Here is an 18,541-nt window from a genome sequence, read left to right as displayed (position 1 = left end):
TCCAGGATCGCGCCCTGGGCCAAAGGCAGGCGCCAAACCGCTGCGCCACCCAGGGATCCCCCCAGGATTTGTTTTTATTCTTGTCTGGCTGGTGCCTCAGGGATGGATATGGCTATGTCTGGTTTGGTATTTGTTGCCACTGCCTGCTGAGTTAGGAAAACTACCTACCCTGCAGAGTTAGAATTGTACCTCTAATTAAGGACAGGTTTTTTGTTGTTGTTATTGTTGTTGTTATTGTTTTGTTTTGTTTTTTTAATGTGGGGATGAGCCCATAGATAGTACCAAAACAAAACAAAACACTGGGGAAAATCTTTGTAACCTTAGGGCAAGGACTACAGACTCAAAAGCCTTGGAGTCCAGGCATGGTAACATAAACGGATCAAGCTGCTGGGTACAAGACAATATGGACACTGAGTCCTAAGGCCTGTGGCTAAGCAGAGTGTTTGTCTTCTTACCAGCTTAGGAACATGGACCCAAGGGTTACCAGACCTTTTAAGAAAAGTAAAATATTTTGGGGGGAGAAATCTCTAAATTTTCGAATATTGGTGACTAATTAATAAGAGTTTTCAAAAATAGGACCAAACCCAACATGCTAATGGTATATAATATGGGAGTATGAGTGGCTAATTGATGATTTCTGGGTTGAGATGTGTGTGTGTGTGTGTGTGTGTGATATGACTGTGGTTTCTTACCAAGCGCTACCTCAGTGCACACTATTGATCTGAATTAGTAAAGGGGGCTGTCAGCAAAGCAGATACCTCTCTTCTGAAATTTGAGAGGTTAGTATTTTTGCCACTTAATTTCTGCACATGCTGTACCACTTTTGCGAAGGAAATTATGAATCAGTCACTTGCTTACTCCCTACAAACCTCAGTCTTTATCTCAATCTTTTTGTGGGACTGTTTAGAGAGAATACCTATACCGTTGTTTTACTTTATAGGCTCCAGAAATTTATTTTATTTTATTAAAAAATAGTTATCTTGAGACATAATTGGGAAACAACAGTGCTGCACAGTGCACAGTTTGATGTTTTGACGTGTATAGAGAGACCTATGAACCTTCACTGTAGTCAAGAGAGTGAATGTATTACCCTTAAAAGGTTGCTTGCAGACCTTGTAGTGCCTCCCTCTGCCCTTGAAAGTTATTTTTTTTTCCTGAAAGTTATTTTTAAAAAGGATCTTGTTTATTCCTATATATAGAGCCTCCTTTAAAGAGTCACATGTTATCAATCACACATTCAGATTTGTTTATAAATACCCCTCAGGAAGGTGGTATACTCTTGTTGAGAGCCATTGTTTAACAGAATGGTCTGTCAGATAGTAAAGATATTCATTAAGATCATGGACTTCAGAGTTAGACATGGCTACAAATCCTTGTTCTAGCATTTACCAGCTGGATTTTGGACTTAGAGACTTAAGGTCCCCAAACTTCATTTTCTTTACCTGTAAAATAGGAATAAAAATAATACCCATCATACAGTTTGGTAGTTGTGTAGATTAAATGGGATTTACATTCAAAGAATTTAGTACAGTTTCTGACACATGGAAAGTCGTATTATGGTAATGATTTGTAGTTGGTTGTTTGAAATTTTCAATGTCTTTTATTGTAGAAATAATGCTATAAGTGAAATTTAGTTTTTTCTTTTTTTTCAGAAAATACTGAAAAACTATTTAGCATCAAATATAATGTGCTGGTCTTTGGTGTATTATTCTGAGTCCTTCAGGATAAGAAGAAGAGCAAAAGGTAGCAAATAATGATGAATGCAATTGCTTGAAATACAAGTATTTTTTTTTTTTTTTAGATATTATTTATTTATTTGAGGGAAAGAGAGCATGAGCCAGAGGGGGTAGGGTGGTGGGGAGGGGCAGAGGGAGAGGGAAAAATGGATTCCATGCTGAGCAGGGAGCCCAATGCAGGGCTCCATCCTAGGATCCTGGTATCAGGACCTGAGCTGAAAGCAGCCACTTAACTGACTGAGCCATCCAGGCACCTCTGAAATACAAGTATCTTAAAAACCCACAGTTCATAATGTGAGAGAGAGAGAGAGAGAGAGAGAGAGAGAATAACAAATACAGGATAGAGTGGAGTAGAAGGGTCTCCAAACCTAACTCATTGAATATTTTTGATTTGAAAATTGTTAGTCAAAAGGAAAGAAATAAGCATTTACCTTACCTTTCCTGTATTATCTGTGTTTCATGGTAACTAAATATACTAATTTGATAAGGGAACTTTTCCCCCCAGAAATCCATCTAATAAATGTAGAAAGGATGGTAGAATTAGAAAATCACTACTTTTCAATCCCTAATGAAATGAATTAGGTGACAGTAATCAGTGGATGAAACTATTAGGTAAAAGGTTGATGGGGAATTTACAAAGAAGAGATTTAACTATCATCACCTGAACCTACTGATTAATCATGGTATTACTAAAAATAGTACATCTAGATAATATATAGTTGCTCAAGTTTTATAACAGAAATCACAGAGCATTATCCATGAAATACTCTTGCCCGAAATGTTGAGCCTGAATAGAATCAATTAGGAAGTCAAGTGATAGAGAACCAAGTTAATTGATACCACAGGAAACAAATAGAGAAATACAGAAATCTACAGATCTACTGACCCAATTTACTTAAAAAGTTAATGGTTAGGTAAAGACATGAGGAGAGGATTGCACCTCTATCTGTTATTGAGGACCAAGGTAGTTTTGTTTGTAAAATAACCTTTCTGGGAGTGCCTGGGTGGCTCAGTTAAGTGTCTGACTCTTGATTTTGGCTCAGGTCATAATCTCAGGGTCGTAATATCTAGTCCCGTGTTGGGCTCTGTGCTGAGTGTGGAGCCTGCTTTAGGTTGTCTCTCCTGGGATGCCTGGGTGACTCAGTGGTTGAGTGTCTGCCTTTGGCTCAGGTCATGGTCCCGGCGTCCTGGGATTGAGTCTCACATCAGGCTTCCCTCAGGGAGTCTGCTTCTCGCCCTGTCTGTCTCTCCCTCTCTCTGTGTCTCTCATGAATAAATAAATAAAATCTTAAAAAAATACATAGATTCTCTCTCTCTCTCCCTCTGCACCTGCCCCCTGTTCCCGACTCTCTTAAAAAAAAAAAAATCCTTTCTGGGCAGAGGGGACCAGTGTGCAGCTCAGGTTATATGTGAGTCAAAATGGGAGGATGATGACCAGCAGGCTGATTCAGGGTCATAGGTCCACTGACCATGCACTTGGATGTTTTGTATGAAAGTTTCTAAGTCCTTATGTTTCTTTTCTGAATTTATCATATTGACCTTTTGAGGATCGGTGACAGTTTTTGGACTGACAACAATTAGTTCTTGAACTGGCAGCAGTTCAGACCATATTTTGAGCAGCACTACTCTAGGTTAAAAGAAATTCAAGAGACGTAACCTAATGTAATTTGTGAACCTTATTTGGATCCTGACTCAAACAAATCAACTGTAAAAGGATCTTTTTAAAGACAACTAGGGATATTTGATTATGGAGTAAAAGTATAAAGTGACACCAATTTAGCTTAACAAAATAAAAAAAAAATCAGGGATAGGAGATGGAAATGTGGCAAAATCTTGTTATGTACTGAATATGGGTAATATATATATAGGTTTGAATTTGATAGTATTGTCTTTTGTGTATTTTACACATGCTTCCTTTTCTTCTATCTTGTCATAATTTACTCTTTACCACAGAGTTCATTAATAATTACAAATGTTCTTATTTTAGGTTTAGATCTCCTTCGGTGATTTGTGCAGAGTTTAATAGTTCAGAACAACTTGCCTTCTAAATTTTTTGTTTTTTTTGTTTTTACCTACTAGATATGAATACATTAGTTTAGGAGCTCAGTCCTGTGATTTGACTTTTCATAGGTTATTGATAAAACAAAATAATTTCCTATCGGTTTTCAATTTTTTTCTCTCACCTTTGTATAGCAAAAATAGGAAGAGAGATACTTAGATATTGTAAATGAAATAGTATACAAATCTTGAGATTGGATTTTATACAGTTAATACTAGATTATTTGTATGTTATTGTTAAAGAAGAATTAAAGCCCCCCCCCAATTAATTCTATCGTTAGTTAAACCTACTTGATTATATTTTGAAACTTACATAGCAACACACCAGAAATATTTTGATTACTTTCTTTACAGCTTAGGAACAGCTGATTGAAAGGGCTTATTTCCTAATTTAGACAGAGTAAAACTTTACAATTTCATTTTATTCTTAGAAATTTAAATTGATTTTTACATTTTTTCCTTTTAGTAGTCTTTCTGGTTAAATTCACATTACTTTTCCTAAAAATCCTTCAACATTATTCTAATTATATCAAATTCATATTTTTAAAAATAGATTGTAAAATATTTCTGTATTTTACTTTATGCCATCTTCTAACTGTGGCTTGGTAGAAAACCCACCTTGTCCTTCACATCAATCTGCTGCCCTCCTGAATTTCACACTTTGCTTATTTGCACAGATGTCCTTATTTTTAATGTCTTGTCTTGTCTTTTTTTTTTTTTCTTTGAAGATTTTATTTATTTGACAGAGAGAGAGCAGAAGTAGGTGGTGCTGCAGGCAGAGGGAGAGAGAGAAGCAGGCTCCCTGCTGAGCAAGGAGCCTGATGCGGAGCTCTGTCCCAGGACCCTGGGATCATGACCTGAGCCGAAGGTAGATGCTTAACTGACTGAGCCATCCAGGTGTCCCTATTTTTAATGTCTTATAAAAAAATTTCAAGGGTACAAAAGTAAAGAAAATAGGGTAATGAATTCACATGTACCTATCGCCTAGCCCCCACAATTATCAACTCACAGCCAGGTACATAGTGTTTTAAAGCATCTCTAGCATATATAAAATGACATATCTCAATTTAATTAACATGGCTTTCATTTCCCCCCCAATCTTAAAATTATCAGTACTTCAAATCAGTACCTAAATTTATTTCTCATTATATATTAAAATTAATGAATGAACTCAGAAAAAGATTCAAAAGACATTATTTCTACATTTTTAAAACTTCTAAAAGTTTTAGATTTATTTTTAAAATTACGGCTGGGTACCTTGGTGGCTCATTCGGTTAAGCATCTGCTTTTGGCTCAGGTCATAATCCCAGGGTCCTGGGGTCAAGTCCCACATCAGGCTGCTGCTTAACAGAGAGTCCGCTTCTCTCTCTGCCCCTCCGCCTTCTCATGCTCTCTCTATCTGTCAAATAAATAAAATCTTTACAAATAAAATAAAACTATGACTGGGCACCTGGGTGACTTAGTTGGTTAAGCGTCTGACTATGGCTCAGGTCATGATTTCTGGGTCCTGGGAGTGTGCTTCTTTCTCTCTCTCTGCCCCAAACCCCATGCTTGTGCACTCACTCTCTCTCCCAAATAAATAAGTAACTAGAATATTTTAAAATTGTGGTAAAAAACACACAACATATAATTTACCATTTTAATCATTTTTAATCTACAGTTCAGTAAAGTACATTCATATTATTGTGCAACCAAGTTCCAGAACTGTGTACACAGTATGCTTAGATAGATTCTCTGCTAAAGTTAAATGACAATTTTAAGGTTTACTAAAAGAAATAGACATTTTTCACAGGTTTTTTTTTTTTTCAAGTGAGAGATATGTAATAGCTCTTCACAGGTTTTCACAGGTTTCTTAGATACCATGTTGCTTTATGTGAGTAACAAATAACCACATTTGTTGGTTTGAAATACTTAAGTTTTGCTTTTCTTCTTTTTCCTCAGCTTATTTAAAATAAATTATTACTATATTATCATTTTTAGGGAAGTTGTGAGCATGTTACTTCTATTACATTTTGGTGTAATGCTGTATTTGTTTCAGCCATCCACTCTGAGTTAATGAAATATTATTTCTGGGCTCAAATGTCACTAGATAAAGATTAAATATATTGTATTGGTATAATCTCTTGATTAGACTAAAGTAGATTTTTTTTTTTTTTAGTTTATCTTTGGAGATTAGAAGAAAATTACACTTGGAGCAGCATGCTGTGTTTTTGTAATAAACATTGAATCATAGTCAGTTACACTAGATTTTTCATTCATAATTTATTGTGTGTTATGATATGATTTGTCACTTAAGCATATGCAAATCTTAAGCAATCATTTCAAGAAGAACAGGTTGTATCACTTGTGAATTTTTAACATCACTTTAAAGATTATCAAGAGTATCAAAGAAAGAAAAGCTATAATACTTTAAAAATTTATAAATTAAAATTTAGATAGTGATAGTAATTGTGCATGTTTAACAATTAAAGCACCTTCTCAGTTAACAGTGATATTTGGGTTTACTGGGAAAGATGGTAGGCTGTATTTTCAAAAGCCTTGTGGAGAGTTATCTTTATAGTGGTGAGTTCATGAAGCCCAAGATCTTACCCTCAAATTCTAAAGTTCATATATATATTGTGGGGGAGGAGTGTATATAGAATCTAATTTATTAATTTATAATAAATAGAATTGTCAAGTAAACTGGAGTTCTCCTGTCATGATGATTCTTTTTTTTTTTTCTTTTTTTTAAGATTTTATTTATTTATTCATGAGAGACACAGGGAGAGAGAGGCAGAGACACAGGCAGAGAGAGAAGCAGGCTCCATGCAGGGAGCCCGATGTGGGACTCCATCCTGGGTCTTCAGGATCAGGCCCTGGGCCAAAGGTGGCGCTAAACCGCTGAGCCACCTGGACTGCCCGATGACTCATTTTTGTTTTGTGGATAGGCCAGTCACAATTGTATAAGCAAAGAATAAGCACAAATTCTCATCTATAGCTATATAACTGAGATATTTAATGGCATAATCTGAGAGTGGCATATATCTTGCTCTGCAATAGGGGTAGTCTTACCATTGAGAAGTTGCAATTTTAGATTTGTAGGGTAAGAATTTCTCTCTTGAACTGTGCAGTGGACATTGCCAATGCTTCCTTCACTGATCTCTCTCTCTTTTTTAAGTTTTAATGACTGACCAGTCTCTTTTGGTTGCCATCAGCTTACAGTCAAATCTTGCTGTCTGGAGAGCCATTCTCTCCCTTTAAATAATTTACCTTTTTGCTCTGACCTATTATGAGTTATTTTTAACTTGAACTTGAAAAATGCTTATTTCCAAGGCCTTGGAAAAGGCCTTCAACTATAGACAATATTATTATGATCATGGATATTTGTAAAAATATAGAGAAAAAATAATCAAAAATCATACTCTAGTACGATTGTAGTTGTTTTGGTGAATTTCCCTCATATGTGTATTTCCCAATTGGGATTTTAATGATTATTCTTTTAAATTTATAAATTTAGAGTTTAATTACATGTCTATAACATTGTCTTACCTTTTAGGAAAAAAGTAAGTTTTCACTTTATTTTTTTTTTAATTTTAATATTTTTTAAGAGAATGTGAGAGAGAGGGGTGGGGAGGGAAGGAGTAGAGGAAGAGGGGAGAGAGAATCTCAAGCAGGCTCCACACCCCCAGCACAGAGCCCAAAGCAGAGCTCAATCTTACAATCCTGAGATCATGATCTGGGACAAAATTAAGAGTCATTTGCTTAATTATGGAGCTGCCATAATCAAGGTACCCTGATAAGTTTCCACTTTAAAGATTGATTTTGTTAGGTATCTTTTGAAACTGGTTACCTAAATGAACCGTCTTTTACTTCTAGTACTTTTAAAAATAATTATTTCATGCTTTCCATGTCATCTGACATAGTGAAAATATGGTTTCTTTTCCAGTATTTAGGGCTTCTTTTTGATCATATGAGTTACAATTTCCAGAATAAATTGTGTGCTATAGCAGCAATCAAATGTATTCTTGTTTTACAGCATTCTTTTTATGCTTGTGACAATTCTGTAAGTAAATAGGGCAGTCTTATTTTCTTCATTTTGTATCAAGATAACTTGAATAAATGATAGACTTTGGCACCAAAATAACAATCGACTTGCTCAAGTTTGAGCTGGAACTGGAGTGAGAACTCAGGTTTTTGAACGACAGTGGTCCTGTGTTTAATGATATAAACAGTATCACACATTAGAGTTCTGTAAACCTTGAGCTCAGTGTAATCAGAATTGAGCTCATCATCTTTCAGCCTCCTCATTTGACTTCTTTGGTTAGTAGGTGATTCCACCATTCTGGCTCAGGCCATGAACCTGAAGGCTTTTATATTCCTCTGTCTCCTCAATACCTAACCTGATGGATCACTCCATCAGTTTATTCCCCCTTTCAACATCGTTCATACTCACTTACCTCCTCATCCTTTGCTCTCCTTGCAGTTGCCACTGTCTTGGTTCAGGTTATTATTTCTGCTCTCTGCGTCTAATCTTGCCCTCTGCCTTCTGATCTACCAAAGTGATCTTATAAAATATAATTCCAATCCATTACTCCCTGGTTAAATCCTTCAGTGATTCTTCGTTATTTCAGGATATAGTCCAGGTACCTTTGCTAAGCATACACAGCTTGTGCCTAAAAAAGATGTACCCTTTTGAGTCTCATCACTTCTTTTGCTCAACATTATATTTATGCATAGCTTTGTGGTCTGTGATTGGTCAGAGTTATGCTCCAACACCCGGAGTGTCAATGGTGGAGTAAGGTTTCTATCTGCCTGAAGGATCTGTATGTGCTGGGGAGCCCTAGTCTACCCTGGCTTCTGGTCTCTCTCATGTCCTCTGTGCTGTGTGCAGCCCCACCATCAGCCCAGGACATGAAGACCGCCTGGTTTCCTTGGGGCACGTGAGCTGAAGGCAGCCAGGGGTGTTGGCAGAGTTCAAGTCCCTCTGTGGGTCTCTCATTACCAGGACCTTTCTACTACCTTTCTGTTTATGTTTCTGGTTGGTTGCTTGTCCTAGCTGGGGTGGCTACCTCAGACTTGCTAGTGAGGTTGCTACTTTTATTAGAGACACTGCCAAAGGGCATATTTTCTTTCATCTTCAGCTCTGGATCACTTGAGCCTTTCTGGTCTTAAAGCTGTCCTAGCTGTGATCCAGGGAGAACACTAGGACAGAGGGCAGTAGCTGCAAGCAGGAGTGCCACAGATTTCTACTGTTTATAACCAAATTTCAACAGTGTTTCATGAATAAGTCCTTCTTAATATGTTATTTGACTTTGGTTGATTTCTTGGTTCCTGAAATGTTTTTTTTTTTTTTTTTTAAGATTTTTATTTATTTATTCATGAGAGACACACAGAGAGAGGCGGAGACATAGGCAAAGAGAGAAGCAGGCTCCTTGCAGGAGCCCATGAGGGACTTGATCCTTTATCCTGGGACCACGCCCTGAGGCCCTGAGCCGAAGGCAGATGGGCTCAACCCCTGAGCCACCCAGGTGTCCCTGAAATGTTTTTTTTTTTTTTTTTTTTTTTAAGCAATTTCGAACAGTTTCAAAGTTGTTTTTTTTTTTGGAGAAGAAGATTTGAAGCCCTGCCTTGTGAGGCCACATGGTGACTTTAATTTGCATTTTCCTAAAAGCTAGTTCATTGAAAGGTATTTTCATATATTAGTCATTTGATACCTTTTTTTGTGACTTGTATGGTTAAATCCTTTGCACGTCATCACTGCATATTTTTTCAAGATTAGAATTGAGCATCATCTCCTTTACATAGGGGACCCTGACCCCCACGTCTGACTTAGATGCCACCTCCTCTGTATTTCCATATAATTGACGCACAATTCTCCGTGTGTTTATCTGTAGGCTTGCCTGATCCCCCATAGCAGTCAGAAAGCTTGACTGCCAGGAGGTTGTTTTTCTGTCCTCACTTGTGTATCCTTGGTGCTCAGCACAGCAAGCATTCTGCGTGCATTTGTTTCATTGAGTTAAAATCATAAAAGTTGCAAGGAGTTTTTCCAGTTTGTTATTTGAATAAATACGTGTCATTGTATTTCATTTCATTGGGTAATGTATTGTTTGAAATAAGTGGGTCATCGAGCAGTATTTAAAGACTATTTGTTTTAGGAGAGTTTTCATTAAATAGCAAAATTCCTTTTAAGTGGAATGAGACATTGGATATGATATTATTATGTAATGTCATCAGAGAACTGTAAATTCGTTACTGCTAAGTTCATTAGTAAATTTTTTGATCTTTTAATAGTTTTTGATAGGATTTATCATCCAGTTCTTGTTATACTTTCTACATTTGGTATTCTCACTCTCTTGGTTTACCTTCTATATTCCTCTTCACTCCTCTTCCGTCACCTCTGTTGTTTTTCTTGTCTCTACAGCCTTATAATGTTAGTGACCATGCTGTCCATATCTTCTTCTTTTCTACTTTATTAAAATAAGAGTCTCATGCTCTACCAACTGAGCTAGCCGGGCTCTTTATTAAAATACTGAGTTTATTTCACATGTATATTTTTGTCTCCCCACCATTCCATTTGTCTGAACACCACTACTACTATGTCCTATCAAAACATTCCATACATACTTAAAACCAAGCAAAGGGTGGAGTTCCATCTTTAAAAACTAAACAGGCATGTTGGACAACACATTCTTGGCAATGGAACCTGGACAACATTTATCAGACTCAGTAGGGAAAGTTCTCACTCTGCATTATAAAAAGGAAAGCCAGATATCAACTGTTACAGAAATGAAATAAAGATGGAAAAATTTAACAGACTGTTTAAACTATTCTCTTAAAGAGACTCCCTCCTCTGCCAGAGATCTTGAATAGCCTCTTGGTCAGTCATCCGGAAGCAATTCTTCACATAATTGATGAACTTGGCTTCTACTTTGGGAAGAGAACCACCTTTTTCTATACTTGCTTGCATTTTTGCTTTAATGTTTTCAGTAGAACAAGATCCTTTCAGTGTTTTGGGAGTCTTTTCCTAGTTTTTAAAAGATTCTTTGATCTTGGTGTTGATGCTTTTGACTCTTTTGCATTCTGGATTGATTTTTGCACAATTTTTGGCTGGAGTATCTTATATAGATTTCTTTACTGGGACCTTTTCTTAGCTTTCTCATCATCAAAATCATCATCATCATCTTCATTGGCAGCAGGTTTTACTTTTTTCTTTGGAACCTTGCTACCACTTCCAGGGACAGAACTCTTTTCAGATATACTAAGGAGTTTCTTTCTCGTCCTTTTCTGACTCTGTGTCTTCCTCCACAGCTACTAAGTACTGCCACTAATATGCACAGGCCCTGAACCACATTTCAACTGTAAGACCACAGGTGGTGTTATTTCAAAGCCCCAAGGGAAACTGTTGGCTGTACAGACATTTTCAAAGTTGCCAGTGTGACTTTAATTGGACTGCCTTTGTAATTCATTACCTTTGCTTCAACAGTGTGCAATCTCTCCTTTGCACCAGCCCCTAGACTGATTCTTCTTAAAGATAAGTGGTGCTCATTTTCATCATTATCCACCTTTAAGTGATAATCTTTGTGAGCCTTTGGTTCACAACCAAAAAGATATTTCTGGGACCAAAGAGGAGTCTTGTCCAGATCCATAGAATTTTCCAGGAGGTAATGGCATGCACTTGGGTGAGGCAAAAGGCGGACAGAAATAAATGACTACTGTTCTACAGAACAGCTGTGTAGGAAGGAGTCACACCAGGGATTGTCTCATTCTCTTAGCTATTCTCATGAGAACCTGGAGGTCATAATTTAAATTGCATCAAATGCTAATTATTCTCAAATGTATATTCTCTGCCCAGACTTCTCTCTTAAATTCTAGATTCATAAGGCCAACTTCTTATTTGACATTTTTACTTTAATGTCTCTTCTTAGAGCTTGAAGTCAGCATGTCCAAAATTAAACTCTGAGTCTTCCTCCTCCCAGACTTACCCACTACCACCCAAACTAATCTTCTCTCAGTTGATGGTTACTCCATCTTTCCAGTTGTTCAAGCTACTGGAGTTATCATTATCTTCTCTATCCTCTCATACCCCACATTCAGTCTATTAGGTCATCCTGTTGCCTCCACCTTCATAATATCTAGGATCAGACCATTCTTCATCATCCCTTGCTACCACTCTGGTATAAACAATTATCAGCTTTTACTAGGATTACCTTCCTATCTGCCTGCTTCCACTTTTGCCTTCTTATGGTGTAAACCTTTTAAAATGCGAGTCACAAAAAAAAAAAAAAAAAAAAAAAAAAATGCGAGTCACATTGTGTCACTTCTCAATTCTGAGTAAAAGCCAAAACATTTATTTATTATTTTTTAAAAGATTTATTTATTTATTTTAGAGAGAGAGTATGCACGCAAACACAAACAGGGGAAGGGGCAGAGGGAGAGAGAGAGAGAGAGAATCCTCTAGCAGACTCCCCGCTAGCACAGAGCCCGAAAGTGGGGCTTGATTCCAGGACCATGAATGAGATCATGGTCCAGGCCGAAATCAAGAGTCAAACGCTCGACTGACTGAGCCACCCAGGTGCCCCAAGCCAAACATTTATAACAGATTATAAACTATGTGATCTGTTCCTTCCTCATCCTTCTTATTACTCTTCTGACTTCACCTCCTATTTCCCTTCCTTTCATTCACAACTATCCAGGCACACTAACTTCCTTGTTGTTCCTCAAACACATTAGAGAAACCCTAGACAAACATTCCTTCCTGGGGCCTCTAAATCGGCTGGCTCATCTTTGTAGAGCATTCCTCTTCCAGATATGGCTAACTGCCCTCCTCTCAGCATCCCCCCTTCCTTCATGTGTTCTCTCACGTTACCTTCTTACTGAAGACTTTCTACCACCCTTTACAACATGTCGAATCACTTGGTCCCCCTACCTGCCAGCGTCACTTCTGACTTCCCTTATCCCACTCTTTTCCCTCATACTACTATTCACCTTCTAACATGCTTTGCAATTTACTTTTTTATTATGTTTATTGTTTAAAGTTTCTCTTTCCCAGTTTAGTCTATGAGGACAGAGATCTTTGCTGATATGCCCAGTGCACCTAGACTATTACCAAGTATAAAGTAGATACACAAACAAGTATTTGTTAAATGAATGATTAAATATCAGATTTTCTGTATAAAATAAAAATTCACATTTTGTCCAAAGAACTTTATCAGGTAAAAAGTTTTATTTGAAAAAATTATGAGAAATTAAAAAAAAATGCCGATGTTCTTTTATCCCTTAATTGGTGAATTAGGATCCATGAAAACACCATAAAATTTACATAAAAAGTTAATAAGTATCATTCAAATAACCTCTTCAGGGCAGTCTTTTTAATAAAACTGGCATTTCTGTAAAAATGGAATTTTTCTATAATGATATGCAGTATAGTGGAATTTAATGCATACTTTAGATTTAAAAATAACCATATAACAGTGCGTTGAGGGGGGCCATTTTATCTTGTTCCAGAATTGCAGCTAAGGCCTTAAGCTGAAGACAAAGTACCCTGAGTAACTAATTTTCTATATTTGGATTGCTATGAATAATCTACTAGCCACTGGGACCAGAAATCTGCCTGTAGAGAGTATTCTAAGGAACCATTCATTCCTGAAGAACTGGGATTCCCAACCACATCCCAATATGAGAATAGGATTTAGTGGAGAAGTGGAGAGTCTGTGATGAGTAGTGATTCCTTCTCTTCCTAAATCTTTCCTTTCCTTGTCCAAGGAGCCACTTGTAGAGTATGGGATGCCCTCAGGTCAGAAGGAAGGTCATTTCATTACCTAGTTGAGCATTTGCTTAGCAATGGACTGGCTAGTCTGCCCTTTTCTGTTGAAACATGGCTAAATGGAGTTGAGAGTGATAGTACAGGGGGGGAGGACACTGTTTAATTTTTTAAATATATTCATTCCAGAGAGTAGCTAGGCTTGACCTATTTTTCTGTTGTCCTGCTTGAGCCAGGAGGAGAAGGGATCTCTGTGATGGTAGAGTGTGCATGGTCACTGCCTGTATAAGTAAATGTCCAGGGGGCTATTTCTCTGCGGGATCTTCTGAAGAGCCCATACAATCACCCCATAAAGGAGCTGGCAGCTGCATGCCTGCCACACCCAGGGATACTGACACCCAGTCAGTGTCAACCAGAGAAGTGACAGCAAACAACAGAGAGAGGACTGTGACTCCATCTAGTTAAGCAAGGGGATGACTGTCCTTCCTACTTCCAATTCTCAAGCCATGGGCTCCTAGAAGAAGTGGTGAGGGACAGCAGGCTCCCTTGAGCAAGGCCATGCTTCGTGTCTCCATTCCAAGCTGTAGAGACTGTGGGTTGAACTACAGGGAGAAAAGAGCTTCAAGTTGATTTTGAGTCTGAAGTTTTCAAAATCACGATAATAATAATCAGATTGAATTTTAATTGTCCGAAAGATAGAATTCTAATAACTGAAAGCACCTAAAAAGTTAGAGTGCAGCACCAAGTTGTTGTTTAAGGATCTTTAATATATCAGTTAGGTATTGCTGTATAATAAGCTGTTATAAAATTTATTAGTTTAAAATAACTGTTTATTATTTCTGAGAAACTTATAAATGAGTTACACTATTCTGTTGATCTGTGAAAGGCTCAGTTGATGTCTACAGGGCTTGTGTATGTATCTACAGTCAGCTGAGGGTTGGCTGGGAGCTGGCTTGTCTAAGGCGGCCTCATTTGGGATGATTTGACTTGGTTCTATGTTCCAGAAAGCTAGCCTGAGCTTGTTCTTCTGATGGTGGTTGGGTCCAAAAGCAGAAAATAAAAACACTCAAGCACTCTTTAAGACTTCTATTTAAACTTTCCTTGGGGGCTCAGCTCAGAATCATTGTGGGGAGTTGCTACCCAAAGGCTAGTATCTAGTGAGGAATGAAAAACTGGGGTCATTACTGCAGTCAATCTGCTACACTTAACAGGTGGGAAAGGAGATTCCACACAAGAGGGTTAAGAGCAGTTATTGGAGGGGAAAAATTTCCTATTTGTACTGGGGAGTAGAGATCCTCTAATCATAGGTTACAGTTGATTTGGACTATTTAGCTCCTAAGGTAGAGTCTGTTTCTTCTATATGTTCTTTCCAATGTATAAGTTTCACAGAAATCATTTTTTAATGATTGTAGTTTTTTTTTTAGTTTGAGGGTCATCCTCAACTTGATCTATCAGGAGAAAGCTATGTCTATAAAATGTATGGAATATGGAGATGAATGCCAGGAGATATAGCAAGGAAAGTTGCAAATGGTTGCCTGACCAGAGTGTGGGGAGGAGTAAGAAGGGCTGATGATTTTTGTTATATATATGGATTTTAGTGCTGTTTGACTTTTAAAACTGTGTGTTATATTATCTGGATTAAAATGGGTAAGATTTTTTTTTAAAAAGCAAAGTCCATTTCAAAACATCATCATTGTGCTATTATTTACATGTACCTCATTTCATTTAATCTCCACACTATCCCTATGAATTAGCAATTATTATATCTACTTCAGATGAGATGTGTAGGCTTAGAGAAGTTAAGAGACTTGTCCAGCCAGTGTTACATGGGCTTTATGTCAGAGGCAGGGTCAAGATTGGAACCAAGGTGTATCTGCTTCCAAAGACTATGATCTTAACCACTAACCTGTAGTTTAATATTTAATTCATTCACTTAGTTTGAAGCTGAAGTTTAATCTGCTCCACACCAGAGGTTCACACTATTATGTAACCCCCACAATGGAGCTAGGATATAGGTATTTTTTTCTACCAACAAACTTTAGTTGCTTCTTATCAACATTTCGTCTTAAAATGGAAAAATAGTGATTGAGTAAATTCTTCCAGGAGAATATGATGAATATCCAGCATGTTTAAATTTGCTCTGAGGAAAAGAATATTTACTTAATACTTTGATACATTCGATGCCTAGATTCCAGGTATTGGATTATAATAGCACAGAAATTTAGATATTTCTTAAAAAGAAACTTGTAGTGTCTTGTCATATAAGGAAAGTATTTGTAAATAGGAGTTCGATTAAGAAGAACTGATCTGCTTTCATGAATTTTCCAAGTTATCAATATCCAGCTGTATTATTTTACTTTAGGTTTTAGATTTGATACAAACTTCATATACTAATTGCTTTTAACAGCTGCTATAGATATTTATTGCAAAATGTCATTGAAAAGACAGATGTAATATATTAGTTTAGTACACATGGTGATTTAAAGATTAGAGTATGTTAAATAAACTGTGTCAGAAATTATAAATAAACCAAAATGAGTAAAATTATCTTAAAATTGCTAGACAAGTCTTCACATTTAATGTTACATTAATGAGTTTTGTACAGAGACTGTTTAGAATGAAATCCTTTTTCATCAGATGTTGCACATATGCCTTCACTGTTTGTTTTTCTTCAAAGTAAAACTTAATGAAACAGCTAATAAAACTCAATTTTACTCCTGATCCTTGAAAGAAACAAGCCCTTGAAGTGCACCCACTGTTTATTCTTTTGCACTGGTTTTTGCTACTTTTCAGCATGTAAATTTTCCAGTAATGGAAAACAGTCAAAGCCATAAACCTTTTCTTCTAAGTCTTATAAACCCAATATTTATTTCTTATTTGTAAAGTGATTGCACAATGGAAGCACGCTTTGCACACATAGAGAAGTTTGGTCTCAGATCTTCATGTTCACCTCCTGCTGGCTTCAGGAGGGTGTAGTGTGTGTGCATTTAAATGGATCTTTATTATGTAAATAATCACGAACTAGAATAGGTTATTTAACCACCCTAAAAAAAAAGAGAAGTTTCAGAGTGAAAGTCATATATAAGACTCTTCCTATACCCTGTTACTCTCGTAAACCTGAAAATGTATTAGATTGGTGAATAGCTTATGGAAAAGGATCAGCTTCCATGAATTAAAAATATATGGATGGCAGATGTGTATGTACCCCAAGTGGCTTTTCACTAACGATAGCATATTCCATTCTATGTCTTCCTGGTTCTTTTATGGAGAGGATTGTTTTTGACTCTGGTGCAGGGTGGAAGTAGATAGATAGGTTGGGATGAGAGGCAGTGCTACTTAAAAGTGTGGTTCTGGATTGGTACCAGTGTAAGGAGGTAAGTGCAAATGTCGAAAATGAGTGCTTAGAAACTTGTAAATAACTTGACAGAGGGGCAGCCCCAGTGGAGCAGCGGTTTAACACCGCCTGTGGCCTGGGGTGTGATCCTGGAGATCCCGGATCAAGTCCCACATCAGGCTCCCTGCATAGAGTCTGCTTCTTCCTCTGCCTGTGTCTCTGCCTCTCTCTCCTGTGTGTCTTTAATGAATAAATAAATAAAATCTTAAAAAAAAATAATTTGACAGAGTGAGATTATGCCTGTCAAATATAATTTAAAAATCAATACTATTAATGGGGGAAGCTATGCATATGTGGGAGCAGAGTATATATGGGAGGAACTCTGTACTTTTTATTCAAATTTGCTGTGAATTTAAAACTGCTCTAAAATAATCACCACCACCACCATCATTGTCATCTTCGTCGTCTTCTTCTTCCTTTTTTTTCTTAAACTGGGACTTATATTTTGTATGTTTGGGATTTTTTATTTCTTTTTTTCCTAGTAATTCATTTTAGTGTTTTTCTCAAAAGCGTGTCTATGACAGATTGGAAATAAAATTCCTGATCTTTTACCACAGATGGTTTGAAAAGCATTTGGTCTAGGATGAGATTTTCAAATGTTGATTTACGTTCCTTTGCCCCATTACATAACATTTGATATTCAAATTTAAGTAAAAAAGAAAAGGCTATCATTTATAATTTCAGGACCCTAACAAAACCACTTGATGACATTGAATGGTTAATGAGCCAGGGGCTGGATAGTAGAACCTGAAGTGAAGATGTTCTGTGTTTCCCATTAAGGGCAGATTCATATGCTCCAGTGACCAGTGAGTGGGAATTGCTGTTGACATTCTCATAAGAAAATCAGAAAGCCTGACCAGGATTTGTGTCCAAATGGAAGTGGGTTATTGCCAACTAGAGAGCTTTAAAAATTAGGGTAGGGTTTTAGGTGGAGGAAAGTGAAGAACAGTTAAAAATTAGGGTAGGGTTTTAGGTGGAGGAAAGTGAAGAACAGAGAAAGCTGAGCTATGTTCTTTGCAGCGCTTTTGAAGGGTTAGGAACTTTGAACCACCATGTGATAATCCGTGGGCCTTGACAACAAAGTGGTAGTAGAAATGGTTAGAGTAAAAGTAGCAAGTTTCATTTACTTCTCAGTTTTACCAAGCATATATATTTTAATGCTACTGAAAATCATGGTAAGGGATGCCTCTTTGATATGTATGTATGTTATGTATGTATGCCTTTTGTATGTATGTATGTTATTCATTGCTGATACCTGGACAATCAAAATATAAAGCTGAGATTTATGTGTTAGATAACATAGAGTCAGAAAAATGTGCATAAGTCATAGAAATAGAAATTTAGAGTCTTGAAGGTCAAATAATTCACCTTGTCCCACATATTGCTTCTAGTAAGGCAGGTTATGATGAATTAACTTTTTTGTAGCCAGTCTAGGTATGAGTTCATACCCATGGTGTTGGAGGGGAGATACCCTGGGATAGCATTCATGAAGTAGGGATCCCAAACTCTGGTTGAGCTAAGATGAGATTTACTCAGAGGATGTCCAAGAATAAATATGCTGAGCTTGGGAGAGGAATAAGAGGCTGATCACAGAGAAAGTTGGAAGTTGAATAA

At 37.0% G+C, this 18,541-nt stretch overlaps 1 protein-coding gene and 1 pseudogene across 13 annotated transcripts in view; one reads left to right on the top strand and one right to left on the bottom strand.

The window, feature by feature from the left end:
* ATG10 (autophagy related 10) overlaps window positions 1–18,541 on the top strand; it is a 223,133-nt gene that overhangs the window by 14,488 nt on the left and 190,104 nt on the right. For 3 of the 13 annotated variants that reach the window (XM_072793281.1, XM_072793250.1, XM_072793242.1), the window contains exon 3: window positions 1,653–1,743. The exons of 9 other annotated variants lie outside the window; for them this stretch is intronic. The gene's annotated coding sequence lies outside the window, so the exon portion shown is untranslated. Of the gene's footprint in view, window positions 1–1,634; window positions 1,744–18,541 lie in introns of all 13 variants that reach the window. One more of the 13 variants, XM_072793253.1, reaches the window with a different exon arrangement.
* Window positions 10,574–11,239, bottom strand: LOC140609943 (nucleophosmin pseudogene; annotated as a pseudogene).

The sequence above is a fragment of the Canis lupus genome, chromosome 2, assembly GCF_048164855.1.
Source record: "Canis lupus baileyi chromosome 2, mCanLup2.hap1, whole genome shotgun sequence".
Classification (NCBI taxonomy): domain Eukaryota; kingdom Metazoa; phylum Chordata; class Mammalia; order Carnivora; family Canidae; genus Canis; species Canis lupus.
Note: the sequence above shows the minus strand (reverse complement) of the source record. Positions and strands in the feature narration are given on the sequence as shown.